This window comes from Protopterus annectens, chromosome 1.part1, assembly GCF_019279795.1.
Source record: "Protopterus annectens isolate FY-2018-M chromosome 1.part1, PAN1.0, whole genome shotgun sequence".
Classification (NCBI taxonomy): domain Eukaryota; kingdom Metazoa; phylum Chordata; order Ceratodontiformes; family Protopteridae; genus Protopterus; species Protopterus annectens.
The window spans coordinates 1,518,810,790-1,518,824,729 of record NC_056726.1 but is presented as its reverse complement, the minus strand read 5'-3'; positions in this window follow the sequence as shown (position 1 = coordinate 1,518,824,729).

Below are 13,940 nucleotides of genomic sequence, written 5' to 3'. Positions count from 1 at the left end.
CCGTATTCTGGGTTATATATGTTTACTGAGTCTTTGTGCTTACGTGGCCTGTATTAGTTGTGACAGTACCAGTAACATATCTCTGATCCGGTTAATGGATATCGAAACACACTTTCACCTTTACATATCTAACTGTCTTTACGGCACAGACGCATTAATTACACGTTCACATTTATATGTTCTATACTCGTAATTCAAACGGGACTGCATTCACGTTGGCCTGTTGCTGTGACCAGTACACGTTTGGTGTTCTGTCTCATTTATATGCATACCCATGGTACATAGGTACATAAACTATCCCCCCCCCCCGCACTCACTTACGTCACAGGCATCCATTCTCCTACTGGGAAAAGTGTGGTACTACATGTTACACATTCCCTATTCCCTAATGCTCTGGACCCAGGCTGCATATGGCGTAACCGCAGGGATATTCAGAACACAAAGGCTTATAGACCCGACACGTACAGGTCTTTAATTGTCAGGGTGTTCCTGTGGTGGTCTGGGTTTGGTCTTGTCCACCTAGTGTACAGAACTGCCCTGACCATGTATGAATATCAGACGAGGTACATGGGCACGGTTTGTCCATGTTTATTATACCATGACCCCCCATTATTATTCAAAACCGTGCACGCTGATTGGCCAGCGTGCCTGTTGTAAATCGAGTTATACTAATGTAAAAAGGTCCGGTCGCCTGGACTTTTTTCCATTAGTATAACTCGGTTTTTAAAACCTGTCTCGCTATGTTAGATGGGTTTAACATAGCGAGACAGCTTTAAAATAAGCAACGGAGATCTCTGTTGCTTATTGTAAAGCTGTCTCGCTATGCTAAACACATTTAACATAGCGAGACAGGTTAAAAACAACGGAGAAAGCAAGATCTCCATTGCTTTTTTTTAGTGTTTCACTATGTTAAATGGGTTTAACATAGCGAGACAGTTTTAAAATAAGCAACGGACATCTCCGTTGCTTATTTTAAAGCTGTCTTGCTATGTTAAACCCATTTAACATAGCAAAACACTAAAAAAAACAATGGAGATCTTGCTTTCTCCGTTGCTTTTGCCCACAGCTCTGATGTACTGCCCCGGATGCCAGACATCTGCGGAAGGACAGCAAACAGGCATTATACTATGCCATTATTTAAGAAAATTAATAGTTCCTTTTCTTACATAATGTCATGGTATAATAGGAATAACCCACTTCTGGGTGTGGGTAATGCTGTATTTACCCACGGTTGGCTTTGTTTGGTGCCTCGGGCGCCTCGGGACCAAACCACGCCAACCATGGGTAAATCCAGCATTACCCACACCCAGGCATGGGTTATTGCTATAATATTCAATCTGTGTTTACAGACGCGGGTGTTTGGACAAATGACAGTAGCTTATGCTGTTGGCATAAAATGATGTGGGTGGTGCTGGTTATCATACATATTCCATGGTGTGTGTTGTTCCCATTCACATTTGACTATTCCCTGTAGTAATTCATACGTGGATATTTATGTAGCACATGATTGAACTATGTATTACCTGCAGGTATGCTGTGTTACAGTGAACATATGTGATGGCTGGTTACAGTATATATGTGTACAGACCTCTGTAATACTGGGGACTACCACACATCCTTCACAGCATTTCATGCGTATGTACATACTATTATTCAGTGACCTGTAGAAGATTGTGAGAGCACTGATTACATGTGTCCCTAGTTGTGCACGCATCGTGTTAGTCTTTGTCCAGCTTTTGTTGCAGTCATAGGTTGGACGGTGGTGTTGGTGTGTGATTGGGTTGTATTTATACTGACGGTACTTCAGTGGGGGGTAGGGTTAGCACTTGTTCCTCTTTGCGGGGGAGGCCCCATTTTGGACATTTGTGTCCTGCGTCAACACTTGACACGTGCCATATGTCCTGTGATATTAACACAGTAGTGTATTTCTTACCTTCATTACTACTTGCATGTTACAGGCATTTTGTATCTGGTACACATGACTATTATATTGGATAGCTTAAGCTATTCACATGCTATGCAATAACCTTTCATTCTGGCATATACGTGTTATTCTATCCTTTGCATTGACCGTGGGTGTTTTACCATGCAAATCCACACATATCTACAAGTGATGTCCCACCTTGACAATCTGTACATGTGGCAACCCTGGTGGGGTGACCTGCATGGTGGACAGCTGCTCCACCCTGTGTATTATGTTTTGCATGTCTGCATAGGTACTCATCAGTACCATGGCTACACATAATGCTTTGTCCAGATGTGTACAGTTATGGACACCGTGGCGTGTGAACACCTATGGGGTTTCGACAGGTCAGTAACCACATGCGGGATGTACACATTTTGCAGACACATTCACGTGCAGCCATTTGGATTTCAGTAACTGGGATGGGATGTTGACATATGTGGGGTACATATTTGCAAGCCTGTCACTGCCTAGGACAATACTTCCTACTACATATAGGGTATACCCGCTCTGTGTAGGTGTACAGCTGCGCAAGGCTGCTAGCTGGATTAGGTGGACATTCGGACATGGGTGCAGGTTACATGCTATAAAGGGGTTGTTGTGTATTACATTTGCATGCATGGGTTCTGCTTCTAGATATTCCAATTCGGCATATGCCATCCTATGTGTATGTGACGGTTACGTTGCTGTGTATAGCACATTTTACTATACATATGTTTGTGTGTGTTTGGGATGCGATTTGGGATGTCTAGTTTCTTTATGGTTGTTATATGGCCACGACTGCCCAGCTGTGTACTATCACTACCACTGTGGGACTGCTGGTGACCATGCCCATGGGGCTAGTCGTGTGTATTTGCGGCGCGCTGACATGATACACCTCCACTGGGTATGACTGCTGACTGTGCACTACGTAATGGACACAGTATTCTAAGTATCATTTGTTCCATGAACGGGAACATTTTGTATTTCGTGCATTTATGTTTGGTTCTCCATTTTGTGTGGACGGGTAATGTGTAGCATACTTTGCATACGTTTCATTATCCACGGACACTGATAGGTGCGGTTACTATTGCAGGTGGGCTGTAAGATTCAGCACTTTAGGTTGCTCATCGACAGCCGACTTGGCCACGACTCCGAGCGCAACCTAGTTAGGCTCCCTGGACTCATGCACATGCCCTATGCATGTGGTTGTGGCTGCAGCGCACACTCATTATTATGCATGTGGTGCTGCTACGCCATTTATACGCTGCAGGGCCAGTGCAAGCCTTACACCGGCCTTGCGCCGAGCTTCATGAATCTGGGGGACTGTGTATTTCTGTTGTATAATGACTGTGTTTAGTTTTGACATACTGCGTATTTCTGTTGTGTATGTGTGTGTGTGTGTGTGTGTGTGTGTATATCTATATATATATATATATATATATATATATATATATATATATATATATATTTATGTATGTACATATATATATATATATATATATATATATATATATATATATATATATATGGGTTCCTCAGTGTTGATCATTTATACATTTGATCAACAGTTGTTCTGTCAGCCAGAGCTGCTCAACAGAACAGCTGATTGACATTCTGGTGTAAGATCGCTGTTATAGTGGGAAAGAAAAAAGTCCATTTACCCATGACATTAAATGAAGGGAGTTTAGCACTCTAATGTGCAGGGAAGGAGTTAGGGTCAGGATTAAGGCAAGGGTTATCGCACATTAGTAAGGTGGTGCTGGTGTTCACCTTTACTCAAATGTGTTAACTTTAACACTTCCCCTTCACCTTCCTCTAACATCTTCTCTGCACATTAGGGTACTAAGCACCTTTTCTCTAGCAGTTAAACTTGACAGTTAACGTGTGGAAGTTAGTGATGGGCTGTTCTTACTCAGAAAAGGAAACTGGTTTCCCATTTTGTCAAATGCTAATTTATCAAATTACTACAGCAATGATAAAGGCAAACCAGTTTCCTTTTCTGATTAAAAATAAACACTAACGTCCGCACATAGTCTGTAAGATTAGTGGTACTGTTAGGGAAAGGGTGTTTAGTACCCTAATGTGTAGGTGAGGGGTTAGGGGAAGGGGAAGCATAAAGTTTAATGCATTAGAGTAAAGATGAGCACCACGACCACCTTACTCATGTGCAATAAATGTATCCCTATCCTTGCATCTAACCCCTTACCCTAGTCCTGCCCCTAACCCTGACCCTACATATTAGGACACAAAACTCCTTTTCCTTAACAGAATCAATAAACAATACACATACAGATGCACACAGATTCACACACACACACAGACACACAGACACCCACACACACACACACACACACACACACACACACACACACACACACACACACACACACACACACACACACACACACACTCACACAGATTCTTGCTTCAAGCATACCAATACCCAAGTATACCTTCCTCTTTAACATTTTCATCAACACCCTCTATGCTTCCACACAATAGCTTCCCTAATGCAGTATACAGAAGACTCCACACTCATTTACACATTTGATAATGTGGCACACCTCCAAAAAAATTACTGAGGAAGCATTAACAGGCACTGAAACATGACTTTGTGACTCACAACTCATGCTCACCCTAAAAAAGACCAAACTACTATTTTTTTCCCCAAATCCCTCTCTCATGAAAAAAACAAAATTTAAAATCCTTTGTCTTGATAATACAACCATTGAAGTCACATCTCATTGCAAGCTATTATGTATGATAGTGGATGATGCTCTTGCATTCGACCTGCATATATAAAATTCCATATGAAAAACACATCATAAACTAGGGATTCTTTACATAGCCAAAAATGTTCTCACCAACACAACTAAAACTACACTTGCCACTACTTATCTCTTCTCTACACTTCTTTATGGCGCTCCCATCTTTACTAAACTAACTTCACAAAAATTAAAACTTGAACAATGCTATAACACAGCTGCTAGATTTGCAGCACGTGCTCCTTTCAGAACCCACCACTGTATGCCACTGTATAGCACCAAAAAGAACTGCCACATCAACTAACATATACATAAATTATTATCATCTAAAAAATTATCCAGCATCCATCTACATGTCCAGCACTAAAAAACATTCTACACATCTATGTTTCCAGTCGGTCATTGTGATCCAGTGACCAAAATCTCCTATATGTCTACAAACCAATCAAATCTGTGGGACATTGTTCTCGAACAAGGTTACTAAGGCCTGGAACTCCTTATCTGTATCCATGAGGTCTATAGCCTCCCTCTCATCTTTCAAAACCACTCTAAAAGACTTACTAGCTAAAATCTGTCTCTGTTCTTGCTCAAAACTAGGTTAAACTATCTCCTTAAATGTGAGCAAGTGCCTTTTCTTTCCTTATACCGCCTTACTCCCACTTCATCACTTACTTCCTCACTGCTATCAAATTCTGTTCTTCGACTTTCTGTCTAAAATATACCGCAATCCTGTTTTTCCCTCACTTAATATTGCAATTCCTACTTCATTAGACTATCTTACCTTTAATTTCTTTACAAACTGTAAAAAATTTCTCTAGAAATTAAATGATTCCACCAGATTCATGAACAGTCAGTGCAAGAAAAGTCTATTCTTTTACGGACTGTTCCGTGTAGTAATACAGCAGCAGTGCACCTTAGATATTAATGAGGACACGCTGCTGTATTCCTACACCTACACCATGTACAAGTGCAGGGGGTGTGTATAAGTCCTGCACGGACACTTAAACATGGCCTTTGCACTCAGTGCCGTATGGCACTTTCAAACAAGGAAGTAGCATAATATAGGAGCCTGGCTCTAATATTATGATTATTTCAGTGTCCGTGGACACTGAAATTTAAAACTGAGCATGTCAGTGTCCATGGACACTGAATTAAGAAAAAAAAAGTAAGCACACAATTCCTAAGAAGTAGCCCACACAGTACATGACTGTGCCCGGAATGGCCAGATCCCTACCCCACATGCCTGCAACCTGCTGATAAATATATGTAATAATTTAATATTTATTTTATATTTTTTTTACAATTTACAAAAAAAAAAAATTTAAGCAAAGACCAGCGGGTTTGTGCGCCATGGAGCTTTGCTCAACCCAGCTTAAATGCTGGTTGAGAGTCAAATAGAATTATGAAGGAGCAATCTTTGTTGCTGATGTACCATAGAGTTTGGAGCTCTGGTTTAGTATACAAGACATGTACAGTTCAAATCCCAGCTCTGGCCAATATGTTTTATGTGTGGAAGCAGTTGCAAATTAATTTTTATGAACTGGAATGATATTTGTAAGTCATATGCCTCATGTATGGTAGTATAGGGCTGGGAAAATGCCATATGGAAATGTAAAAAAGTTTTTATTTTATTTAAATAATTGTTTGTGGTCAGCTAAGCCTGCCACAGCTCTGCTGAAACCAGCTAAGGATTGCTTAAGCATGAAAATATAAGCAATGCTTAGCAACTGTAAGCTGTGCTTAACTGGTTTAAGCCTTGTTAAGTGGATTTGAGCAGAGCTAAGCATAGCTTAGCATATTTGAAAATTGGCCAATCATGGAAAAGTGTGGGACAATGGCCTTATTTAAACCACACAGGTGGGACTACAGCCCAAACTCTTTGAGTTTGATCAGGACAGCAACAATGTCAAGTGTAGTAGAGGGTGTTCACTTTCGGGTGCAACACTGGAGCATTCAGGAGTCCAGGATCATGGTTGGATTCCTTACCAAAGACCATGAAGATAGATCGCTGCAGGGCCAGTACCAGGGCTCCCAGTACAAAGTGGAGGCCTGGGACCATCTTGCAGGTGATCTCACCAGTGCTACTGGCATTCCTCGAACTGGTGAGCAGGTACGTCATCACTATGATGACCTAAAGTATAGGAGGGGTGAGCTCTTGGCCCAGTGGATCCAAGAGGCACAAGCGCAGGAGGTCTCAGAGGTTTGTAAGTATCCAGTCTGTGTATTTGTAAATAATTACTTAAAAATTGTATATGTTACTGTACAGGTGTTCTTAATGTGTGTTCTTTCCCCACACAGCTGCCACTGAGTGGGCTGTGAACACTGATGCCCATGCACAGCACCTGGTCCGACTGCACCGAGAGTTTGATGACTACAGAAATAGTCATAATATCTGCTGTAATAAATCAGAATTAGTAATGGTAGTACTGTCTGTATATATAATTGTGCTCTAACTGTACTGAATAAATGCATGTGTCAGGCTGCCAGTGTGAGAACTCAGTAGTGCCAGCTACTGTGTAATACAGAGTTTTGTAGCAAACAAGGTACAACTGAGGAGAGGAAGAGTAGGATGTGTATAGAAGAGGAAGAGTAAGATGTGTATAGGAGAGGAAGAGTAGGATGTGTATAGGAGAGGAAGAGTAGGATGTGTATAGGAGAGGAAGAGTAAGATGTGTATAGGAGAGGAAGAGTAGGATATGTATAGGAGAGGAAGAGTAGGATGTGTATAGAAGAGGAAGAGTAGGATATGTATAGGAGAGGAAGAGTAGGATATGTATAGGAGAGGAAGAGTAGGGTATGTATAGGAGAGGAAGAGCAGGATATGTATAGGAGAGGAAGAGTAGGGTATGTATAGGAGAGGAAGAGTAGGATGTGTATAGAAGAGGAAGAGTAGGATATGTATAGGAGAGGAAGAGTAGGATGTGTATAGAAGAGGAAGAGTATGATATGTATAAGAGAGGAAGAGTAGGGTGTGTATAGAAGAGGAAGAGTAGGATATGTATATGAGAGGAAGAGTAGGATGTGTATAGAAGAGGAAGAGTAGGATATGTATAGGAGAGGAAGAGTAGGATATGTACAGGAGAGGAAGAGTAGGATATGTATAGGAGAGGAAGAGTAGGATATGTATAGGAGAGGAAGAGTAGGATGTGTATAGGAGAGGAAGAGTAGGATATGTATAGGAGAGGAAGAGTAGGATATGTATAAGAGAGGAAGAGTAGGGTATGTATAGGAGAGGAAGAGTAGGATATGTATAGGAGAGGAAGAGTAGGGTATGTACAGGAGAGGAAGAGTAGGATGTGTATAGAAGAGGAAGAGTAGGATGTGTATAGAAGAGGAAGAGTATGATGTGTATAGGAGAGGAAGAGTAGGATGTGTATAGGAGAGGAAGAGTAGGATATGTATAGGAGAGGAAGAGTAGGGTATGTACAGGAGAGGAAGAGTAGGATATGTATAGGAGAGGAAGAGTAGGATATGTATAGGAGAGGAAGAGTAGGATATGTATAGGAGAGGAAGAGTAGGGTATGTACAGGAGAGGAAGAGTGGGATATGTATTAGGAGAGGAAGAGTAGGATATGTATAGGAGAGGAAGAGTAGGATATGTATAGAAGAGGAAGAGTAGGATATGTATATGAGAGGAAGAGTAAGATGTGTATAGAAGAGGAAGAGTAAGATGTGTATAGGAGAGAAAGAGTAGGATGTGTATAGGAGAGGAAGAGTAGGATATGTATTAGGTTGTCTAAAGAACCTGCTAAGAAACTGCTGTGTTGGGGCTACTGTAACGGTTACAAATGAGAAGCAGTCCTCCTGTGCAGATCATGCAGTAATAATAACTGTGGATCTCTGAGTTATAGAAAGTGTTGTGTCAAAAATAATAAAGCTGACTACCACAAACTGTTGTCTTCCATTTGTCTTGTATCTGAAGAGTACAATTGTGTAGCTGCTGCAGCATACAGTAACTGAGGTGAAGTGATTTAGCACTGTTCATCTGCAGAGTACAGAATGTGGATCTGAAATAACTGACAAAATGCAAAAGTAAATGTTTTCTTCAATAATGTGTTGTACTGTGTTCCTGGCAGCATTGCCTTGTGTTAAACTTTGCATTTCTGCTGTATGTAGTCCTGAATGTACAGGAATGTGTGAGACACTAACAGGTGCAGACTGCAAAAGTAGAGTGTGTGCACTTGATTCTAAATTGAAGTATGTTTTATTAAAATGTCCAAATGTCTGGTTTTAATAATCTGCTCATATTGTGTAAACAGTAACATCAAAATTTTTTTGTTCTGAGTTTTGTTGTAGTTAATATGGAAAACAAATAAAAAGACATTTGATAAAAAAGTAGAGTGTGTACAAAAGTATGTACTAGACAGTATAGCAGACACCACTTCCCCAGCAGCTCAGTCTGATAAGGACTGGGTCTGTAGTTCCCTTTTGCACACACCACGGTTTGAATCCAGGGACTGCTACTAACATGTCTTTCTAGTTCTACAGCTGTAAATTGAAATATTGGTAGAAACACTGATCTATTGTGAACAGATATTTCCCCCCCACAGGTACAGAAATATTTGCATAAGCAGTATGACGGGTTTATGTATGAAATGTGTGCAAATGTTCTGTTGAGCAGCCCCAGTCCTACAAATAGAAGCAGGCTAGCCATCTACACTATGCAGTCTGGCCAATACAAGCCTCTCAAGTGTCACGCTGTCATGGATAGTTTCCCGTTTCAAAGAAAGCAGCACCCAGATAACATCACAGTGCAAGTATGCCAAAAGTACACTTACAGAACAGCAGGACAGAGAACACATTGTTACGTGTACCAGTAAGTATGGCAGGTATGAGTCCCCTTAGTCTATATCATGAAATCGAATAGGAAGAATGTCGAACGCTCTAATGAGCAAAACTGCCGAAACTTGAGGGTCCGTTATTGAGGTGTTAGCAAAGTGTAGAGTGGAATATCTGCTCTTTCCTCACTGTAGTGTGATCTCGGAGGTGGAAGATATATTTAGCAGGGGGTGTGGGGAGCGCCCCACAATAAGGACTTTGAGTTTTGGCATTTTCGCTCATTAGAGCATTTGACCTTCTTCATATTCAATTTTATAATATAGACCTGAGTCCCCTATACTTAAGTACATAGAGTTCTCATATCCCGGCAAATAATACACCAGGTGCACATATGAACAGGTGTGCATGTGCTGTAGTAGCTCCATGACCCATGTAGAGGTTAAGGAAGGGCAGAACTGTAGAGTATTGAACAGTAGTGTATTGAAAAGTATCATTGAATGCAGTTGCTAATGGAATTATTTTCTCTTCCCCCACCACTCATCTGCTCCAATAATTGCACAAAATTTAATATGGGCATGTTTTTACCAAAACTTACTGTTGGGACCTTTGTTCCATTTTGGTTATTGTATTTGAAACTGTGTGCATACTAACATACCTTGTTGAATAACCATTGTTGTTGGCCTGTTGCCATAAATATAACCAGCATGCTGTTGCAATCCTGACTGCCATTCCATTTCTGCATGTGTTCTGTTTGCCATGTCACTATTACAATTCCATTATTCTGGGAAAAAATTGGAACATGCATACATGCTGTTTCAACTAATGTTGAAATATTTTGTTCATGACTAACCAATACACCTTGTTAATTCCCACTCTATATCATATTTGGGAAGGCCGATCCTGGCGGATCAGCCTCTCACGCCCCACCTGGCCGAGGCACCAGGTCCCAGTACATCTGGGACCCAACCCAGACCTCCCTCATCTGCTGGTCCTGAACCACCCTCAGATGGAACTGCTGCAGGGGATGGTGCTCATCATCCCCCTGCATGCGGGCATGGTTAGGATCTTGTCACCCAGTGAGAGGTCCATGGCATGGTGCACAGTGTCCTTCAGTCGGAGTTGGAGGAACGACTGCACCAGGTGGAGGGCAGACTGGAGCAGCTTGAGGGGCAGCCAGCCCCTCCAGCTCAGCCCCCAGCATATCCACTTTCTGGGCCATGAAGGAGTAGTGGTGACTGCCATCGGATGTGGACATCTGTCTCACTACTACTATCTAGGGGGCTCATGGGCATCTGATTCCCAACCAACCTCCCCGTCCAAGGTGTCAACCCCCCATGTGTCACACAGCACCCCTGTCTTCTGTCTTGTGCATCTTGTCTGTCTGCAAATGCAACCTCTCATACCAAATGTCCCTACCCACACTTACCTACACTCCTTCTCCAACATCCCACTCTCACCTTAAAAAAAAGGGCATCTGTCCCAAAAAAATAAATTACATCCCATACATAGCTCTGCATTTTGCCCAGAGATAAGGTCTCCTTAGTCAATCTACCCCATTAATTATTATTGTTGTATGTCGCCCACATCCCTCCCTGTGGGGTGTGAGGCTCTAAATTCCAAATTGCTCACATTCATATCAGCTGCTGCTTTCGAAGAAATGCAGAGCTGTGGTCCTTTTCTACACCTGTCCTGTAAATCCCTAGTTGCGTCTCATTTTGTTTTTCCCACTGCTTTCCCCCATTTCACCACTTTCCTGTCTCCCTTTTTTTCTTTCCTTAATTAAAATTCGTGCAGGTTTAAGCAGACATAAGCGAAGCTAAGCTTACTTAAGAGGATGTAAGCATCTCATAGATTCGCTTAGCTCCACGCGAACCTGCACAAACCCGCTTACAACTGCTTAAAAGTGTTTTAATCACTTTGTATCCAACAGCCCTTGTTCTGCCCAGCAACAAAATAATCAGCCCTTGTAAGTCTTTAACTCAGAACCCGACAACCACAACAATCTACCACTAAGCCATTTGAGTTGTAGATGGGGGTGATGTTTTTCAAACATATTATTCAGTACAGTTATTCAACAGTAGGGAAAAGATTCAGTAGAATCAGTCAGGTTTTCTATATATACATGTATTTATGTATGGGGATGCATATATGTGGACAAATATAGGCACAAAATATATCTATAGATATACATGTAAAATACATACATACATATATACATATACATATATATATATAGAAAAGTATATAAATACATACACACACACACACACACACACACACACACACACACACACACACATATATATATATATATATATATATATATATATATATATATATATATACACATATGTATACATAAATATGCCTAAATATATAACAGTTACAAACAAATGCAATCTGAGGGTCTTGCTGCTCAACACTAGAAGTCTAAATCTCAAAAGGCACTCACTTGAAGCACTCCTTATTCACAAAGGATACACACATGTCCACACTGGTAACCCAACATGATGCATCACAGATACTGCAGGTGTAGCTAACATAGGGTAAGACAGCAATTCAAGATATAGCCTGCTGTAGGTCCACAACCATGTCCCAAGAGTCAAATCCCATGTCCTTAAGCACCCTGGAGAATAATACTGGCCAACCTACCACTATCATACTGGTTGACCTCAACTACCCCTCCATTAACAGCAAAAGCTACCCATGTATCAATGCACTTGCCCAATGTTGCCTGGCATGCATTTATTCCAATGTCCTGGACAAGGAAATTTCTACACCCAATACAGGTAGGAACATCATTGACCTAGTCAGTACTAACATGTGTGACTGTTACTGTACACCAATAGTCAACTCCGCCCTGGTTAGATCTGACCACGATGTCATCACCTTAGAAATCTGAATCCCTCCCAACCCCATGCAAGGATAACCAACATGAAAAACTTTCCAAAGCTAATTTTGGCCTCCAAAGATCAGAGGTGGCTAACTTCATGGCACCCATGCAGATAGAGACTAGTTGCATGACCTCCAAACACACACCAATGCAGTACAAACACATACACAAATGAATGGATTCCACCATACCCAATAGAAACAAGACGCTCCCCTCCAGAAGAAGGAAGCCAATCTGATGGTCCCTGCCCAAAAATCTGTACAACAGAAGGAGGAAACTGATATGGAATAAGGTGAAGTCCCAAAACTGGAAAAAAAAACCTTATCAGCCTCAACAAAAAGATGAGATTCCTCATCAAATCCTCTAAATCTATCTGTGAAAACAGAATTGCAGCACACAGTAAAGACTACCACAAGGCCTCCTATAGTTATGTAAAGAATCTCCACGGCAATACCAACACGTGCTCTGAGCTATTGCACAATGGAACCTTCTATACTGAGCCAATAGATATTGCCAATATACTGGCACACAGATTCTGTGGCAACTTTACCCCTCTCCCACCCCAAAAGGACCAATCACAATACCCGTACACTGCCAGGCACCCAGCAGTACTGCTGCTTTGGTTAACACACCACTGTCCAAGGCCAAGAATACAGCTTTTATTGGACCTGGCAATATCCCTGACTGCCTTCTGCATGAACTACAGAGTGAACTGGCACCTCACCTGTGTGCCCTGTTTAATCACAGCCTCACCTCAGGCTTTGTCCCTACTGACTGGTGCACTGTTACAGTTATCCCTCTCCACACAGGAGGAGTGGCTGCAGACCCTGGGAAGTATCACCCCATTAGCCTGATAAGGCTGTCATGCAAAGCTATGGAATACATAATCATGGACCTAAGAAACAGGGATATGGGAATCTCTAGACTCAGGATCCCACACAGTTTGCTTTTGTGAAGGATAGATCATGCCTGTTCAATCAACCTAGTCGACTTCTTTGAGTCAGTCACCAGAGCTGTGGATGAAGGCAAGGTGGTTCATGCAGCCTACCTCAGTCTGGCCAAGCCTTTTGAATACATTCCCCAGTCAAGGTTCATGAATAAAGTGACTAAGCTACACATCAACCCCTATAAAATTAGGTGGGTTGCAAACTGTCTCACAGATAGAACCCACAGTGTGAAAGAAGCTGAGCCCATGTCAGACAGCAGACCAAAACATCATGTAGAGTTCCACAGGGTTCGGTCCTGGGTCCTCTCCTGTTTGGTATCAACATCTCTGAAGTCCGAGCCAACATGAAGGGACTCTGATAATGTTTGCAAATGATAGCAAGTCGGGAGCTATTAACTACCCAAGTGATGTTGACATCCTACAGAAAAGTCATACTGAGATGAATGACTGGTGTCAGAGTCATGTTCTTAAGCTCAATGTCAGTGAATATGTTGTCATCCCCCTTTGGGATGTCAGGCACTACAGAGATGTTACAGCACCAAAAATCAGATACAAGTGTGAAAGTGCATACCCACAACCAATTCCACCACTGTCATGGTCACATAGCAGTAG